This window comes from Lemur catta, chromosome 9 (genome assembly GCF_020740605.2).
Source record: "Lemur catta isolate mLemCat1 chromosome 9, mLemCat1.pri, whole genome shotgun sequence".
Classification (NCBI taxonomy): domain Eukaryota; kingdom Metazoa; phylum Chordata; class Mammalia; order Primates; family Lemuridae; genus Lemur; species Lemur catta.
Genome location: NC_059136.1, coordinates 35,206,529 through 35,226,992, shown reverse-complemented (window position 1 = coordinate 35,226,992; position 20,464 = coordinate 35,206,529). Strand labels below are relative to the sequence as shown.

General features: G+C 39.0%; 1 long non-coding RNA gene across 1 annotated transcript; it reads left to right on the top strand.

Annotated features, from left to right (window-relative positions):
* The first annotated feature begins 6,908 nt into the window (after nucleotides 1-6,908).
* On the top strand, nucleotides 6,909-20,181 carry LOC123644980. The gene is made up of 3 exons (XR_006737343.1): nucleotides 6,909-6,939; nucleotides 7,833-8,064; nucleotides 20,107-20,181. It is a non-coding gene; the product is annotated as an uncharacterized LOC123644980 (long non-coding RNA).
* The last annotated feature ends 283 nt before the right edge of the window (nucleotides 20,182-20,464 follow it).

Below are 20,464 nucleotides of genomic sequence, written 5' to 3'. Positions count from 1 at the left end.
GAGATGTACGCAAGACAGCAGCATGTACGAAGGTCCTGTGGCAGGAAGGAAGCTGATATGGTTGAGGTGCTGTGAGAGAGGAGCCTGCCTTGCTTGTCTTGTCAGCTAGGCTGTTACAGTTTACACCTTTTTAATACCTGTTAGTCTGGCTCTCAGTTCATGTCTTTTTTCTTCCTCTGAAACCAAGGAGTCCAAGTAATTGGACACATGCCTGTTCCCTTATTAGGAGACCTTGTGTTGTAACGCCTTGCTTGCTCAAATTGCATCCCTTTCTTCCTTCTGGAAACTCCCCTTCTCCCTGTCCTTGGCTGGAATTTTAATGATGGATTTTATTACTTTGTTCTTGATCATTGGACTAAATTCACCCATCCAGAAAGTCATCATCCTCTCTGCCCTCTCCCTTCTCTGCTCTGGCCAAAAAACACTCCTGTCAATTGTCCCTGATACTAAGTAGTACTGACTGCTTGCCTGGCCTCCAATCTGGTATGGTATCAAGCCATACAAATAGAACACTGGGCTGGCTGAAAGACTTTCTCTGATTGCTGGAAGTGCAGCCCACCTCCCAGGTGTTTTCCCAGACGACTCATTCCATGAGTTTATTTAAAGGGAAGGGAACTCTCCTGACCTTCGAACATCCTTCAATCATCATTTCTCGATTCAGATCTTATCCTGACTTATAGTATATTCTCATAAAATATGGTGCAGTGAAAAGAGAGTAGACTTTGAGGTCACATTTAGCTCTGATACTTTTTTTGTGTGTGATCCAGGGAAACAAATCATCCTCCCTAAGCTTTAGGATCCTGCCCAGCACAAAAGTTTATAAAATGCTTAGCCTCCAGGGTTGTTGTGACTATTAAATGAGGCAATGTATTTAAAATACCTACTTCTCAATGAATGATTCTTTTCTAGATATCCACCTTATTTTTTTAAAGCCTATTTGATCACGAAAAAACTAACCAAGAAAGAAGAGACACTGAATCCTCACACCAGATAAAGGAGAAGAAACTGACACTGTCAGTTTTGGTCTCAGCCCTCCTCTCTGAACAGTCTGACACAGACACATGTTATCTTTTTAAGAATATCTCATTTAGCCAATATTCTATCACAGAAGCTAGTCTACTCCCATGAACTTCTCTTTAACTTTTTTATTAGCTTATTAACAGGATTGGGGAGATGGATATAGTTTAATGGGACATTTCTGCCTCCCTCTGAAAAGCTTGACATGCATAAATTAAAAAGGACATACATTTGCATGCAGCCAAGGAGGTCATCTGTCTGGCTTTGATGAGATGATTTGTAATCATAAATCTTGCACTCTTGTGTGGGAAGTAAGAGAGAGAAAAAGAAAGATAAACCAAGATAGGGCTAGGAGGAGAGAGAAATGTGGGCATCTGGATGAGAAAGCAGAGGCAAAGCTACCCCTGATAGGAAGCAGGTAACTAAACGTAATGTGATAAGGTGAGTCTGGGCCAGGTGGGAGGAGGGCGGTAAGACAGACGGGCCAAGCAGTGGTGGGGGTCTTTGGATCCCACGCTTCCAGTCTGGCAGGCAGGATAGAAGGGTTTAAGCTGAGCTGGAATGTATGGGGTGAATGCTGCCACTTGTGATGTGAGGGGGTACAGAACTTCAAAGGGCACAGTACTCATCTTAAAAGGAGTGATGAGTTAGAGGAGGACAGGGGCTTTCATTACAGTAATATTAGAACTATGTGCTAAGTGCCATAATGGAAGGACGGTCAGGCGCACTGACTGAAAAGATGGTACTTCTGGGGAAGTCAGGAATGGCATTGCAGTGGATATGCCTCCCTTAGGTCAGTTCACCAGAAGCAGAGCTTGAGATAGGTATTTATTTAAAGTGTACTGTTAGAAGAGCCAGGCAGTGAGGGATGCAGGCTAGGGCAACGGGAGCAGCTATGCAAAGACGGGCTTCCAAATTGCACCATAGAGGTGATTTCACCGAAAGGCAAGAGGCCTGGGCCATTATTTCTCCTGATTGGTCGATCATTTGTCACAGGTGGGTGGGAGGATGTGTGGTCGCCTCCTACACATCTCCAGGGAGGTGGCTCCTGAAAAGCTCTCTGGAGAAGGCAGCATATGTAAGTGGTTAGCAGCCAACACCCCAGCAGCTGATAGACGAGTTCACCAGCATCTGCTACAGTGACATTGGAAGTGGTTCATTTGCTCTGATGACCTGGAGGATGACACAGCAGCATTTCATGGGGAAGTAAACGCATGTGCAAAGGCCAAGAGAGTTGATTGACTGGTTTGCTTTAGAGGGCCCAGCTGTCAGGTTTAGGGGAGATGGAAGTGCGGAACAGGTGACAGAGATGAGGCTGAGACAATGGTGACTGACAATGTGGTCTTAGGGATGACACAAATCCAGGCTCCTTGAATTCATTCTTAATGTTGCTTGCTGATTATGTGGCCTAAAGCAAGACACCTCACTTTTCCCTTGCTTTGGTGCCTCATCTGTTAAATGATAGATAAGACTACCTTTTAGGATTGTGGTGAGAATAAAATAACATAATGAAAGTAAACCACTGAGCACATGACCTAGGACATATTAACTTTCAACAAAGCACAGTCATCTTATTTATTATAAAGCTGGAAATGTTGACTGATTTTTGAGGATCTTTAATTCTATTCAGAGAGTTTAGAATTTATATAAAAATAATGATAATGATGATGGTGATAATATTAGTAACAGCATCAACAACAGCAGTAACAGCAGCAAAGAAATTAGAACTAACAGTCAAATGGGAAGCCACTAGATGTCTTTACAAGAGTAGGGAATTCACAGGTCTGTGCTTGAAAAAGATACTTTGGTTGTCCCTGTGGGGAATGGATTGGTGATAGGAAGGGAGGAAGGCAGGAGAACCAGCTATGAGGCTCTCTCAAAAGCCTCGGCAGGAGACAATGAGGCCTTGAACTTGGTCAAAAGTGTGGAAGAAGAAGGGACTGAGCTAAGGTCAGAGCAGACTCATTGAAACTTTGCACCAACAGGGCTCAGTGTGCTTGAGGCTCTGCTGCCTGTTAAATGAGCCACTCCAACCACACATTGTACAAGCCCAGTAGAGAGCAGCCTCCTGTCTTCTAACGGGAAAGTCACTGTGTGAGATGCGGGTGGTCCCTGGTAAGGCAATCCAGTGATTCTTGTGAGCCTTCCCTGTCACTTTTGAGTTTTTGTGTACTCTAATTTATTAATAAAGGGACAAAAGAGGAACATGAGCGTATTTTACTCCTGTCATTATCTGGAAGAGTTTTTTGATGAAACTATTGAACATACTATAGTCACTGTTTCTGCTGAAAGCCCATCTCTATACAGAGTGACCTTGGCTACAACCCCTTATGAAAATGGGGAAACATGCTGATTTAAGTTGGTCTCATAAAGGGCCTCTACTGCAGTCCTGCCATGGAGGAAATCAATAGACGTATCTCCGTAGATAAATACAAATAGAAATATACTGCTCAGCTTTGCTGAATTTCCACTCGTCCTCCCAAGTAAAATGGTGACAAGAGCTCATTACCTCTAGATCATAGTGAGTTGTATTTGAAGGTGTCACATCTCTTCCAGTCTAATATTCTGACTCTATGACTTCCCAAATTATATTAATTAACAATAGAAGGTAGTAGTTCTAACATTTATGGAGCAGTTATTCTGTGGCAGATGCCATGTTAACCACTTCACATGCAGTATCTTATTTAGGTTTCATGATCATCATATGCAGTAACTAATAGTGCAATACCCATTTTACAGATGGGGATACTGAGGATTGATGAAATCAAACAGAAAAAGGGAGAGGAACTGAAAATGCGTAGCTCAACAAACTGGTCCTAAACTCTGTGGATGCTTTCCTTTGCCTCTTCCTTTCTCCCAGGTTTTTTGTGTTTGTTTGTTTTTGTTGTTGTTTGTTTTTTGAGATGGGGTCTCACTCTGTCACCTGGGCTAGAGTGCAGTGGCATCACCATAGCTCACTGCAACATCCAACTCCTGGGCTCAGGTGATCCTCCTGCCTCAGCCTCCCAAGTAGTTGAGACCACAGGCTTGTGTCACCATGTCTGGCTAATTTTTAAAGTTTTCATAAAGATATGGTCTCCCTATTGCCCAGGCTTGTCTCCAACTCTTGGCCTCAAGTGATCTTCCAGCCTCGACCTCCCACCCAGAGTGTTAGGATTGTAGAGGTGAGCCTCTGCATCCAGATTTCACTCAGTTTTAGTGATATTGATCTTTTGACATTCAGAAAAAAAATCCTTTATGTGGTCATTTATCACATATCCATGAAGAGCCCTGTGTGTTTTCTACTCTCTCTGGTTGTCAGGGAACTGTCACAGTGTTTGTTCTTCCCATGCATGACCACAGGATCCCTGTAGTCCTATATCACCCCCTGCTTGTTTCATGAGTGGGATTCATTACCCCAAAGCACAATAAAGGGCTAAAAGGCAGGGACTATTTTCAGTAGATATTTTTCTATTGAATCAAATTTTTCTGGAGTAATTGAACTACAGCTCATCAGATCTTGGTGCCTGTACTTCCCTCCTCCATTGTTGAATGCAGATAACGCTAACGATTTATTTTAGAGAAATGCTTATTGAGAAGTGACTAAGAACATTTAGAAGAATGGCACCATATACCATGTGATATGCAATATATCCAGGCTTGTATGTAAGTAAAATATTTATGTGCATATCCCTTGATAGGTTTAATGTACATTTTTGTTGTAATTTAGCCAATATGTAATGAGTGCCTATGATGAGCCCAGCAGTTTACTAGGAGCTGTGATGCAGCAGTAACTAGGCACAGTCTGATTCTTATGGAGCTTATCATCTAATAGGAGAGAGAATAAACAGATAATTACCTATATACCTGTATGGAATTTACTTATGACATATTTGCAAATTGGTGCATGAATTTTGATAGATAGATATAAACCTACCTAAATATATGCAACACATAACACAAATTAATTTATCTATTCATTCAACAAACATTCATTGATCCTTTGCTATAGTACAAGGTAAACCTTAGAAGTGACATCTTCTCCTGGTTCTGGGGCAAGAGATATTTTATTATAGACTGTATATTAGGGAAAATTCAGAAAAACGTTCACTGTTTCCCAAGATTAAACTTCCACATGTGTTCATTTGCATCCTAACTCCCAGTAGTTACTAGATAAGTGACTTTGAGTACATTATTTAACCTCTACTTAATCTTATCTGTAAAATAGAGATGATAATGATACCCACCTCATAGGGTTTCTGTAAGGATAAAAAGTATATTGTACGTTAAAAGCTTAGTTCAGGCACATTAGAAGTCCTTAATTCCTGCTAGATATTATTATTGTGGGCGAGTCGCTGCCTAGCAGTAATTGCTGTCTGGTGGTTTTCTGCTGGAGATCTGTTGGAGGCAACCTCTAGCTCCTTCATGTCATAATCTCTCTCAGGGAGGAGCGCAGAACCCCAGTGATGGGACTGGAAAAAATATTCTCTGCCTCATTGTGCCATTAACACAAAGCCAGTACTCCAGAAGCATTTCCCTGTTTCCAGAAAGCTAGAAATTTCCTTTTTTCCCTAATAACTTCCACGTTAGGCTTTCAGAGCTGAGGGTGTAACAAGTTACTAAGAAGAGTTTTCAATGACAGATGAATGGGACCAGAATAACTCCCAGAGCATGGCTGATTGGCTTGACATGACATGAACAAAGAACTGAAGTTTTCTAGTGGAGCCTAGAAGTCAACAATTGCTTACTACAACCATAGAGATGAATTCAGTTCACCCCAGTGAAAGTTTGAAAATTTGGTGCTCACTTACATGTATTGTTTCCTGCTTTCCAAAGCCTCTGAATGGCCATTTGCAAACCTCTAAATGGCCATTTTCACCTTTCTTAATGCAATTCCCACTTTATAAATAGTAGTACAGATGTGTGCACGCATGCGTGTGTGTGTGTGTGTGTGTGTGTCTTTGCTCCCCAACAGTTATTTAGAAGGTCTGCAGTCTGTCCATCTCTATATCCTCATTGCTTCTAGCACAAGACTGGCACATGGTAGGCATTTAACAAAATGTTATCACTGTTTGTTGAGTGAATAAAACAGTGACTTTGATTTACAGAAGCTCCATATTGCTTATAAGATCACGTTTAATGACCTCAGTCTGGCAGTCACATTTCCTCATGAATGAAGGAATGAGAGAGTCACATCTTGAACACTCGGCTCTTTCTGCTTCCTCTAACTCAAATAAACATCCTCCAATAAGCCTATAACCTCTCCAAATGCAGCTGACTGACTCACCATCACTTCTAAGCTGTTTCCTTTCAAGACTTGTTAACTTTAGCGCAACCTCTCATCCCCTGCCCCCACCCCTCCAGTCAGATTTCAAATTTCAGGGGCAACTCAACACCCTATGTTATGCCGGTCATGTCTGTTAGCTCACATTGATCACCTACCTTCTGAACTTCGCTACTCAACATCTGTCTCAATCCCATGTAATGGCATTTATTACTCTAGACCTTCCCGCCTCATACCTGAAATTGTATTTACCCAGCCAGATTGCAGGCTTCTTGAAGGTCAAAACCAATATTTCTTTTCCCTGGAAACTTCTGCCATCTTCCCCATAGCATCTCTCATAATCTCAGGCATGGAGAAACACAGTAATTATGAATATAATAATAACTAAGATTATTTCCTTGTGGAGAAATAAACTAGTGAGATGAGAGAGAGGGAAAGAAGAGATCCTTCCTGGCAAAGAAGAGATCCTATTTTCTGTGCCAACTAGTTTTCTTGTTAATAGTATTCCACTTTGAAGCTTCCTATTCAAGCATGGAGTACCTATTACAACCATCTGCATAAATAATATATGCTAAAATGCTTCTCTGTGCCACACATATTGACCTTGTTTAATAATTGATGACGGACTCCAGCACTATCCTGGAACCATGCTGACACAGGTTTGTACCCTTTCCACTCGCCTATATTTATAGTTTTTCTTTTCTTAAGACTGAAATTCACCTTAACTTCATTATGGAAGAAAATTTTCCCATGGGGCTCTAACATGATACTAGAAACTGAATTCAGTAAGGCAGATATGGTGGAGACTAAAGAGAGGACTCTCACTTTATCTTTATAAAGAAAACCAAGCTTATTTTCTTTAAATGGTGTTCTTTGCATGTACTCTTTTCTCCATAATTGTTAAAACCTTACAATTGCCAAAGAACAATAAAGAATAGCTAAGATTTAGCAGAGACTTACTATGTACCTGGTTCTCTTCTAAGCACTTGACTTGTATTACCTCATTTAATACTCAAATTTTTTTTTATTTGCTACGGAAGAGAAAATGGGTTATGGGGAGGTTAAGGAATGTGATTAACACGCTAGCAAGTGGCAGTGTTATGATTCCAATATCAGTAGTCTGAATCAGAGCCTTATACTCTAAATGGCTATAATAAACTGACTCCCTGCTTATACCTCCCTGGAGTGGAAAATTTCTGGTTTTGCTTTCTCTTCATCCTTTCATATGGGAATAGTACTTTCCTTTCCTTTTAGACACCATTACTGATAAGCTTTCTGTCCACACTTAGTTCATAGTCACTGATTCAATAATGGACCTCTGACCCAAGTCCAGTATGAGACTGATTGAAAAAATGATCCAAATTTTCCACCTACCCTGTATCCATGCCCTTTGCAGTGTGACTTTGTAGCTCTTTCCACTAAGTTCCTTCCAATCCTTTAAATAAGGACTGGCTTTGTGACTTAGTTTGGCCAATGGAATGGAGAAGAAGTAATGTGCTAATTCTAAGTCTAGGCCTTAAGTTGTCTTGTGAACTTCCTCCCTCTCTCTTAGAACCATGCCTATGCCACAAGAAGAATCTGAGCCAAGCTGCTAGAGGAGGAGAACCCAATTGTTCTAGCTAAAACTACTGTACCACAGCCAGTCTGCCATTTCCCAAACATGCTGAGAACCCAGAGAAGATCAGCAAAGCCATCAACTACCCCACAGCTGACTGCAGATGCATGGATGAGTCCAGTTAAGACTAACAGAACCACTGACCCCAGCTGCTGACCTGTGAGCAATGGTGAATTATTATTGCCTTAAACTATGAGTTTTAGGGTAATTTGTTATGAAGCAATAGTTGACTAATATATCTGGCCAATAGAGACCTTCTGAAATTTTTGTTGTATCTATTGGAAAAGAGGAAGTTATGTTTATTTGTTATCATATTGCTAAGCTCTTAAGATTTAAGCTGAAATTGTTGGTGGCCATTTATACTTGAGAAGAGCTTGCTTGAAAAAACGATAACACAGAAAAAACAGATATGAAAGATTGTGGAGACACATTTCTGATAACATTCTTTGAGCACCTGGATCCACAAATGCCTGGAGCCAGTTTATACTTGCACTTTCTTATAACATGAATTAATATATTCCTGGTTTTTTTGCTTAAAACAGTTGTTTTGAGTATCTGCCTTTATAAACAAAAAGTCCTTATTAATATGATCACCATAGACTTTCCAATAGATTTTAATGCACAACATCAAATGCTCTCCCTTTCTCTGTTCCTTTGCTCCTACACAGTCTCATACTAAAATGTCCTTTGTTCATATCTTTAGCCACACCTTTATCACTTGAAGTCCAAACCTTGCTTCAAAATCTTTTAAAACTGAGACTAAGGAGCAAAAACAAAGTTAATTAATGAGAGGTAGAATGGAAAGTACTAAGAATGGAGGAAGAGGAATATCACAGTTTAGAGCAGGTTTGAACCAAGGTCAAAATCATTAATTAATTCATTGAACAAGCAGTTGTTGAGTGACTCCCTGTCTGTAAGACTGTGCTAGGTCTTGGGGCTATAGAGAATATAAACAAGTATATTTTCTAGGGAAGGAGACAGATATACACAATAAATGCATACATTGATGGATAAGGTAATTTCAAACAAAGATAAATTTTTTAACATTAATACAGTGAGACAGCTGAAGAAAAGTGACTCACATGGAATTGGAGTGGATAGGTGGCCTGAGAAGTCTCTCTAGAAAGTGACGTTGAACAGAGCTGGAGGATGAGAAGAAGCTAGCATGAAATGATCCAAGGGAGGAGCAGCTCAGGCAGAGTAAGTGCAGTACAAAGGACTGAGAGAAGTCCAAGTCTTTTTGTTTGTTTGTTTTGAGGATGAGAGAAAAAGTAATAAGGTGAGGTGAATGTAGGAGGACTTGGCAAGAGACGAGGTTGGGGAAGTTGGCCAGTGTCTTGGAGCTGTGATAAGTGATTTTATTCTGAGTGTGACAGAAAGCCATTGAGAGTTTTTAATAAGGGAATGGCACAATCAATTATATAGTTTTAGTTTGTTGAGGTTATATGAAAGATGAATTGTAGGATCAGGAGTGACTTCAAGGAGATTTGCTTAAAGGCTTTGTGGCAGTTCAAGTGAGAGATGATGGTAGAAACTTAGACCATAGAGGAAGCAATGCAGACAAAGAAAAGTGGAAAGACTTAAGATTGCCACACAATAGAAAGAAGGGACCATAAATGATTGACACAGCATTATTACACACATACACACACATGTGTTCACACACAGAGCTAAATATAATTGGTAATCATGTTAAATTTAAAATAAAACAAAATCACTTAAGTTTTTAAAAATGGGTAGATGTTTTATACCTCTTGTGTACTTTTGTGTTTCAAGTTGAAATAAATTTATGAGAAATATCCAAAACATATTCAAATTCACAATACACATATATTTAGCTTTATAAACTTAGAATAGTCATGTTCTGCACATAATTTTATTTGATTTTTTACTAATGTTAAATTTATTCATTCAACAAATATTTATTGAATGTCTACTATCTGCCAAGTACTTTTCTAGGAAATGATGGTTAAACAGGAGATAAAAGAGACAAAAATTATTATAGTCCTCATGGGGCATACCTCCCAGTTTAAAGAGACTTAAAGTAGCTTAACAAGATACAAGATAAGTAGAATACATAGATTTCAGGTGGTGATAGGAACTAAGGGGAAATATGAGTGAATGTTGGGTGGGGTTGACATTTTTAGAGAAGGAAGCCACAAACATATTTCCATTATCTTAAATAATTAACCAAACATTTTAATGACTTTAAAAATCCCATTTTTAATGATTGTATATATTCATTGTACTTAATATTTCTATTGAATTAGGACATTTTTGTAGTTTTAATTTTTTTATTATATATAATTATCTGCAGACATCTGTATTTCTCATATTTCCTTCAGCAGAAAATTACTTAAGATTCTTGAAACCTACACCAAACTGCCTTCCAGGAGGGAGTGAAAATCTGCTCTCCAAACATCAGTTTTTAAGAATGTCTTCCCTCTGACCTTTACTTGGTGCTTTTGTTTTGTGAGTCAGAAGAGGCAAGAAAACATTGTCATCTCTAAAAGGCCTTCCTACACATTTATTTATTTGTTTATTTTAATTTTTCTATTTCAGCATATTACAGGGGTACAAATGTTTAGGTTATATATATTGCCTTTGCTCCACCCGAGTCAGAGCTTCAAGTGTGTCCATCCCCCAGACGGTGCGACACCCATTAGGTGTGTATACACCCATCCCTGCCTCCCCACTCCCATCTGCCCGATGCCTGATTTATGTTATTACTATATGTGGATTTAAGTGTTGATCAGTTAATACCAATTTGATGGTGAGTACATGTGATGCTTGTTTTTCCATTCTGGGGATACTTCACTTAGTAGAATGGGTTCCCGCTCCATCCAGGATAATACAAGAGGTGCTAGATCACCCTTGTTTTTTGTGGCTGAGTAGAACTCCATGGTATACATATACCACATTTTATTAATCTACTCATGTATTGATGGGCACTTGGGTTGTTTCCACATCTTTGCAATTGTGAGTTGTGCTGCTATAAACATTCTAGTGCAGATGTCTTTTTTATACGATATCTTTTGTTCCTTTGGGTAGATGCCTAGTAATGGGATTGCTGGATCAAATGGTGGGACTGCAAACTAGTACAACCTTTGTGGAAAGTAATGTGGAGATACCTCAAAGAGCTACAAGTAGAACTACCACATTTATTTCTGATCTAAGAAAGATTAAAAGGACCACTGAGCTAACGTTAGCATTTTAGAGAGGGAAAATTGAGGCTCAGAGGAAATAAGGGACTTGGCTATATTATCAGAGAACTAGTAAAAAAATCTGGACTATATTCCAGATTATCTAACTTTCAGTCCAAAACTCCTTTAACTCCTTAATTCAATCATTCTCATCAAGTGGACCAACCTTAGAGTGTCCAGAGGAATTTCTTGTATGAGCAGCAAAATTATTTTTCATATAGGTTCTGCAGATCTGTGTACCATGGTGCTCCTTACCCCCATAAGATTTCAACAGAATCTTATGGGAGTGGTCCAGGCAGCTCTAGTGCTCAGTACCAAGGAGAGCTCCAACAATCATGTAGCCCTTGATGTTCTTTGGACTTTGATGCTTATTATCCCAAATAAATTAATATTGTCTGTCTTTGCTTCTGTCTTTGGGAAAGAGATTTCTAAGCCTTAAGAGATCTGGCATGTTAGTTCTAGTCCTGATTCTACAATAAAGGCATAGATCTTGGAAGTCACATGTACAGGACAGAGATGTTTTCAAGTGAGTGATGGGCAAAGAGCCACTGCTAGCCTGGTTCCCCCAACCTCACGAGAAAGAAAGAAACTTCTTTATTCTGTAAGCCATCGAGTTCTTGAGTACTATTTGCTACAGTATTTTATAGTAGTGTACCCTACCCTACTCATATGGTTATTTTCTTCCATTCACACAGAAACTTTCTGCATCTGTTTGAAACTCTTCTAAAAGTTGCTGTTCATAAGTAATTCTATGGTCCTCAAATTTCCCCTCCTTACTTAAAACTCCTTTACTTCTTGCACATGTATCTCAGCTCTGAATACTGTGTATATAAGATACTAAGGCCATGTAACTTAGTGTCTTTCAATTTCCTCCTTCGCATATCTTTCAACACACCTCTTTTAACTTTTCTTACCTTTTTTTCTCCTTCTTCTGCCAGAAGAGATACTCTTATACCTGTACTATCAATTCCACCTCCTCTTACCTTCCACTATAACTTAATGTAACAATTATCTTCTGTTTTTCTTATAGCACTGATCTCTCATTCTATCTTGTGGTCAACCCTTCTGTCTACCATAGCATTTTGCTTTATCTTCTCAATCAGCCCCCTTCCCTCTCTCTTCCTTCTTTCTTTTTTCACTGCTATCTTTACCTCCATCCTATCTCCATTCATCACCAAACTATGAGAAAAATCATCCCACATCTGTTACATTGATGTTCACTACAAGAGCTCTTCCTTTCACTTGAGATGTGATGTGCTCCATGCTTTTCTAGCTAGGAACTTCTCTTACAATGGTCACAATCACATTTTAGAGATATATTCTCTGTTCTAGTCTTCTTGACCCCTCCCTGCCTTTAAAAAAATTTTATTTTACAATATTATGGGAGTACAAATGTTTTGGTTACATAAATTGACCATTTGAGTCAAAGTTGTAAGTATGACCATCACCTAGATAGTGTGCATTGTACCTGTTAGCTGTGAATATCTCCATTCCATGTAAATATTTTTCTCCCATTATATAGGTTGTCTATTCACTCTAATGATTGTTTCTTTGGCTGTACAGAAGCTTCTTAATTTAATCTCTCCCTACGTTTTGACCTCATTCATTACTTTTTCCTAATTAAATATCACCTTCCCCTTTAAGCTGATGGAACTTCCCAGTTTTTCCTACATTTTTCTGCTTTTTCTTAGCTGACACTCCTCTCCCTCTGGCTTTATGCTAAAGGTATGTGTTCTCAGAGGGCCTGACTTTTGCACCCATGAGCTGTCCTCTCTTTCCAATGCTATTTCCTGCTACTTCAGTCATATTGAAGTAATGCTAGGCTTCAAATTGGAACAATTTCATTGCTCTTGCTATTTTTTCTTGCCTTCATTTTCCAAATATTTATTACAATCACACACCTTATCCCAGTTACCAATAAAATGTTATGTCCTCTATGAAGCTTTCTCTGAGTCTCCTGGATGAAACAAACCCTATCTCTGAAATATTTTAGTAATTTATTTACACTCCTACTATGAAACATTTTATAATGTGGTTATTTGAATGTAGCTAGACATACAGTTGGCCTTTACCACATATCTACTTCCTGAAAGGAAGAATAAGGGAATGAAGGAAAGATACAAAGATACTTTTCTTCCCCCTGGATAATTTAAACTCCAACGAAATAGCATATGCATTGTCTGTGACCATCAGAATCCTGTGTATAAATTGCAGTTTACCTCCACAAGGCCTCATGCATCAAGCTCTGGGTGTGTTCTGTGCCATTTTCTCCTTTCCTTTTTGGAGAATGATAAATCAGACTCATCATGGTATTCAATTAATTTCACACGGCTGACTCCTGAGGGAGTTTGTATCCAATGCCCTCTAACCGATGATCAATCATGCTCTTCTGGTTGGTACCCAAGGCAACAGGCAGCAGGTCCGTGACATGCTCCAGGTTGTCGAGCAGAATGTGTCCCCATCCAAGCAGGAAAGGTTTCAATGACCTTTGATGGTATTTGAGAGAAGTCATTTGCTCTGGCTTTTCTGAGGCCATATTGATCTCTGCCCAGGATTCAATTTTAGACAAACAGGCGACATAATTTATGTAAACTGGGCAGGTAATTAAACTCTCCTCCTAGGCAAAAAGGTCAGAGCAGAATATTTAAAGTTTCATATCTAAGTGGAAGCAGTTAGCTAAAAGAGAAAGAGAGAGAGAGGAAAAAAAGAAATCTCACTAGGATTGTCATGTTGCCAACTGTTACCCTGTAAATTATTTGGCCAAGATTATCTTGCTAGGAATAGGTCTGAATTTTCTTTGCTTGGGAACTAGAAAATGAGAGAATACTCATTAAGCACAAAGTTTTCATATTTAAAATGACTGATGAGTAGGAGACTTAGTGCTGGATCGTGATGAAACATTCAATAACTTTTTTCAGGGTGATTTTAAAACAATGTCAGACTTAAATAAAAGTTGAAATTTCAGCATAAAGAATTTTCTTGAATTCTCTCTGAACCATTTGAAAATAATTTACTAACATGATGATGTCCTATCACCCTCAAATAATTCAGTGTTCATTTTCTGTAAACAAGAACGTCCTCCTGCATAATCACAAAACAGCTATCAAGATCAGAAGTTAACTTTGATACATTACTATCATTTAATCCTCAGACCCCATTAAATTTCTCCAAGTGTTCTAATAATGTTCTTTATAGCAAAAGGATGCATTTTAATATTATATTTGGATACTATGTCTCTTCAGTTTCTTTCAGTCTGGAGTAATTCCTCAGTGTTCCTTTCACTGTCATGACCTTGATATTTTTGGAAAATTACAGGCCAATTATTTTGTAGAACTTCTGCTGCATTTTTTTTTAAATTATTAGATTCATGGTATACACCTTTGGCAGGAATATCATTGAAGTGATGCTGTGTTCTCCTCATTGTATCCTTTTTGGTCACACATGATTTCTACCTGTCCCATTCCCAGTGATGTTAGCTTTGATCACCTGATTAAGTGGGTTCTGATTGGTTTCACCTATCAGAAAAAATTATTCCTTTCCCTTTGTGGCTACCAACTATGTTGTAGGAAGTACTATGTGTGAAACTATGCAAATATCCCATTATTCCCCAACCTTTCAATTTATTCCTCAATATATTTATTCTTATTTTCTTTTAGTAAGTCATAACTCTGGCTGCTGTCTGGACAACAGAACATAGAGGGAAGGCATAGGATCAGGAGGACCTGCTAGACTGCTGCAGGGATTAGGGGGAGAGGCTGGGAGTTGGACTAGGGTGATGGTATTTGGGATGGAGAGAAGAGGGTGGTCTCAGGCCACGATTTGGGGTAAATGGAGTCAACAGAACCCCATGTGCTTTAGATTATTTACAGCTGTACTGCCCAGGCCTAGAACGATGCCAAGTACTGTGGAGTGAATGAGTAAATGGGAAAATAGCTAAATGAATGAATGATAAATTATGGATTTTATTTCAAATCCTGTGCCATGTGTGCAATAACCTTGACCCCACTGCTAATTTATCAGATATGTATCATGTAGGAGACAGGCAAGAATCAAGGATAAACTCAGTGAGATGAGAAAGACTAAGGAAGGAACAGATTGGGAGAAGTGAAGGAGGATGGAAATTTAGAATTTTGATTTGGCCATGTCCAATTTGGAACACCTGTTAAAACCTAAGTGGAGGTGACTCACTGGTATCTGGATGTAGAGACGGGAAAGGTCAGGGCCGGAGACAAATTTTGGCTCGCAGACCGTGTGGAAGGCACAGGGCTGGAAGAGATCATCTAGGAAGGAGGTGTGAAGAGACAAGAGGCAGATCCTGGATGGAGCCCCAAGACACTCCAGCATTTTGAGTGTGGGCAGAAGATGAGCCAGCAAAGGAAAATAATGTGGAACCACTTTTCTGGTATATGTAAAGACCCCTACATTTCAGGACAGAGATGATTTCATAAGTGTTGAGGAACTTAATCATTTAAATTAAATTCCCAAACATGGAGGCTTCCTTCTCTGCCCAGCTCTACACTGGGAGCCATAAGGGGGAATATAGCTCCCTTTGATCAATTTTGTAGATAGCATACAGTGTAGATGAACTATGCATTACAGATGGCGCTGTTTCTAGCTCTCTCTACCCCAAAGAAAGCACCTGAAACCTGTCGTTGTCAGGCTCAGGTAGATATGCCGCTCTCTCTTTTTTTTTTTTTTATTTCAGCTCTTCATGGGGGTACAAAAGCTCAGGTTATGTACATTGTCCGTGTCCCGCCCATCCCCCTGAGTCAGAGCCTCAGGCGTGTCCATTCTCCAGACAGTGCTTTATAGGTACCTGTGCTACCCCTTTACTGTATCCCAGAAAACAGTGAACATCAGCTTCCAATCATAAGGCTTGTTTCAAATTCTGGTCTTGCTCCTCATTAGATGGTATCACATAAGTCATTTGATTTCTTTGAACCTCTGTTTCCTTATGAATCAAATGAAGAGAATGCCAGTCTGTAAAGGATATGTATTGATACTGCTGCCCCTATCCATTCTTTTCCCCCATTCCACTCTTATGGCAACTATGTCACCATTTTGTTTTGGTTGCCCCACTCCACCCTCTCAGCTCTTGTGCTTTGCATAAAGTTGTCTCTAGCCTTTCCCTTTAGGTACAACAGGTGACAAACCTTAATGCTAAGCCAATCTGCACAAACCAGTATGTTCTGTAGCTCAGGCTTTGATTATTGGCTTAGAACTGGTCCCTGGATGTAAGTCAGGCCAATCAGAACCAAGATAATCTAATTATGGTGTATCTTTTCTGAGCTGAAGGAAGAAATAGATTCTCTGCTGGATTAGGTGCTATATTTTGTGAGTTTGAGCTAATAAGAGTCACCATGGTGACCCTGAGAATAAAGCCTATCTAAAAAATGGGCATTGAGAAAAACATTTTGGGGCTGTCATTTGAGTCCTTGACTGAGCCACGTCTGAGGCCCCTGGGTTCCACCCTGGATTTGCATGTAGGTTAAATAAATCCCCTTTCTTGTTCCAGCCAGGCAGAGTTGGGTTTTCTGTCACTTGCAAGTAGAAGAGTTTAAATTGATAAAATCATTTTAAAAGATTGTATTGAGGATAAAATTAATAATTATGAACAGCACTAATCGACAGGAGGTGCTTAATAAATAGAAACAATTATTGTAATTTCATTTTCAGTTTCCTTTAAATGCTACACTCTTTCCATGATAACGATTGAAGTGGCCTTAAAAATTGAAAGCTATAAAGGGACTTAAGCAGAAACAGGTGCTGCAAATTTGTGTGTACTTTCAAAAGTTCAAAGCATCAAGCCAAAAATGCCAGTTATTCTGACACAGACTAAATATTCCACATCAGAAGTACATACACAGAAAACATACACACATCCCCAAACGTGTAAGGCTCTATAAACATTCATCCTCATATCCAACGATTATTTAAGTCTCTCTAGGGTGAAAAAGAAAAAGAACAAAACTAGACATATTCAATCAGATTAATTCAGTGGAGTGTCCAAAGTAGATTATGTTAATTCTAACACTAATTTTTAATATTTGTAATGTAATATATTACTTGATAAGATTATGAAACCTTCTGACAGCTTATTAGCTGGTGCCATTAAAACCAAATGTCAACTTTATCAACTGCTGTCAGTGAAATTAGCAATGAAACAGTCTCCAAGGGATGGAGGTTCAATTTGTGTTGCATAATGGTATGAATAATCACTTGGATTTATATAGCACCTTTTCTCTGAAGGGTTTAAAAAGTTTACACACATCGTATTCTCACAATACCCATGAATAGAAGGAAGGGACCAAGTTTATTATCCCTATGTGGTTTATGGTCACTTTACAGCTTTGAGTTTGTGAAGCCAGAACTTACAATACAGTTTACATCCCTCCAGTTGCTTTGCTTGCAGTTAGGATATAATGCCACTATATGTGAGGAGATGTCCATATAGAAGAGAATAACAATAGAAAACAGAGAATGAAATGCTTTTTCATTTTAGTATATTAAAAAATGAAATCGGGCTGGGTGCGGTGGCTCACGCCTGTAATCCTAGCCCTCTGGGAGGCCGAGGCGGGTGGGTTGCTCGAGGTCAGGAGTTCAAGACCAGCCTGAGCGAGACCCCGTCTCTACTAAAAATAGAAATAAATTATCTGGACAACTAAAAATATATATAGAAAAAACTAGCCAGGCATGGTGGCGCATGCCTGTAGTCCCAGCTACTCGGGAGGCTGAGGCAGTAGGATCGCTTAAGCACAGGAGTTTGAGGTTGTTGTGAGCTAGGCTGATGCCACGGCACTCACTCTAGCCCAGGCAACAAAGTGAGACTCTGTCTCAAAAAAAAAAAAAAAAAAGAAAAAAGGAAAAATTAAACTGCAACTACTGTTAAGAACATTTGCTCACAAAGTTTTACTAATTGCCATGTTTGTAAAAATAAATGCAAACCTAGAACACATTTGAAGAAATGAAAAAATGGAAACATGGACTATCAAGGTAGAAAGAGACCTTAGACAAAATCGAGTTCCATTCCCTCACTAAGCTTTGTATATTTTGAGACCGATTTTGCATTTTCTTCCAAGCATCCATTTATCTTCCTGGCTATGGAATCCCTATGGAATTTCAGTTTTCTTCTGGAAAACCATGTTTCCCCATTCTCTGCCCATGCAGTTTGGATGGAGATGACCATAAAACTGATCCCTGGGGTTAGGACATGATCCAGAGCTGACTAATGAGAGAACTTCATCCCTAGGTTATCCCTGCCTTAGAGATAAGTATTTGATCTCAACCAGGGAAGCAAGAGTATTACCTGAGATTTTTCCTGAAATCATCAAGAAAGAGTCTTTCTTTTTTCCACTGAAATTTGCTAAGCTGACAGTATATAATACTAAAGTCATCTTGCCCCCACATAAGAAGAGCTTGCTTGAGAATGAAGCCATTATAGAGGAAATAAAGAAGAGCTATAAAAGAGAAAAGAAAGAATGTGATTGTCAGTGACCCCATCTTAGCATGTAGTCCCGGCTGTGTGTGGACCCTACCCCTTTTATGGGAGCCACATTAATTGGACTTTTATCATTTGCCAATCAAAGAGATTTTATGTATGTGCTGCCTACTGCCTACAAAACTTTAAGTGTCCTTAAGTGTTATTGATTACTGATTAGCCTAAAGTTGCCTTTCTCTAGAGTAAATATATAGTCAGGATAGGCTATGGTTTGCTGTGGTAATAAACAATCCTGAAATCTCAGTGGTTTAAGACACCTAATCTTTTTTTGTTTCTTCTCCTAGCATACATGCAGGTTTATGGAAGGTGGGCTAGAGATGCCTCTGTGTCATCCTCAGTTAGGGTTCTGGGCTATTAGGGAAGCAATCATCCAGAGTATTTGTGAGTGTTGTGGCAGAGGAAGAGAGAGAGTAAGGTGATGGGGGATGGGAGATTGCACGTAGATCCTTAAAGCTTCCAATCGGAAGAATAAACTACTTGCTATAATTAACTTACTGAATCTCTGGGTGTTAATACATAAGACCCTAGAATTTCAGGAACTTCATATGATTTTAAAATCTCTGCAGCCATGGTCTAGTCTCTGGACACAAAAAGTACCTAAAGGGTGTTATCAGCTTTTGTTTTCTAGCTATTAACATCACTAATAAGTAACTCTTTCCCTGACTACTGAGTTATCCATTTTCCTGGCTGTCCTTTGTGTTCTCCATCCTAAACTGCTCAATTTCCTCTTATTACCTAGCAAAATAAAGAGGAGTCCCTTTGTGCCCCCATATATTATTATAGTAAAAATGAGAAGTAAAGTTATTCTATAGCAGCACTTTCACACTGTATTCAGTATGGAATCCTTGATTACCTTTTCTAAAATCAGAAAGTGCTAATTTTCCTCTTTTCAACAAAATAAACTTTTCTACTCCCCTTGGGTATTTGGCTGAAATGTGATGCAGTGCTACAGTTTGCTCATGTACTAAGTGGCAGTTCCTTTCCAATTTCATATCATGAATTCTATTTTAGATAGGAAAAATCCCTCTTGCAGTTACAAATCCCAAGCTAATTATGGTATAACTTTAAGAGGCATTTAAACATTGACTCATATGAAAAGTAGCTACCAAATGTAGATGTGTAAAGAATTTATGCAATATTCAACTATTTCCTAAAGAGACAGAAGACAAAGATGAAAGCTCAGCAAGACACAATTTTTCATCAGTGCTTTGTGAAGTTTGCATGTGGAAATTAGTCAGTCATTACTCTGATCTGCAAATGAAAACACATTTGAAGATAGGAACTTAAGAAAACAAATATGAACCCGTTTTTCTTTCAAGTCAATTTCGGCAGAGACTGGCTAGATGGTCACCTAGACTTTTGCCACTTCCTGGATACACGTAAAGATTTTATCTTCCATTCTCCGTTGACATTAAATTGGGGCCATGTGACTGTTTTTGAACAATAGAATGTGGACATAAGTGGTGGACACTATTTTGGGGTCTCCTCTCTCATTCTGTCCCCTCTTCAGTGGTCATGGCAGAGGTCGCATATTGAAGATGGTAGCACCACAAGCTGGAAGGAGCTGGGATCAGACTCATTATTTAGAGGAGAGTTACCCAGGAGAGCCACAGCTCTTCATGGGATCATGCGGTGAGTAAGAAATAAGCCCATATGCTAAGCCACTGAGCTTTTATTTTTGTTCTTTCATAGCTAGTGTGACTTTTTCTTCTAATGCCTCAAAACAAACAGAAACAAGCTCAACCATTTCATAGCAATTACCAAATTGGCTTTTAGTGATATAGGAGTATAAAAATTTCATTTAAATCTGACTAAGGTGCCAAAAAAAGTCTTCTAAGATAAGGAGACAGTTGAGCATTTTTGCAGAA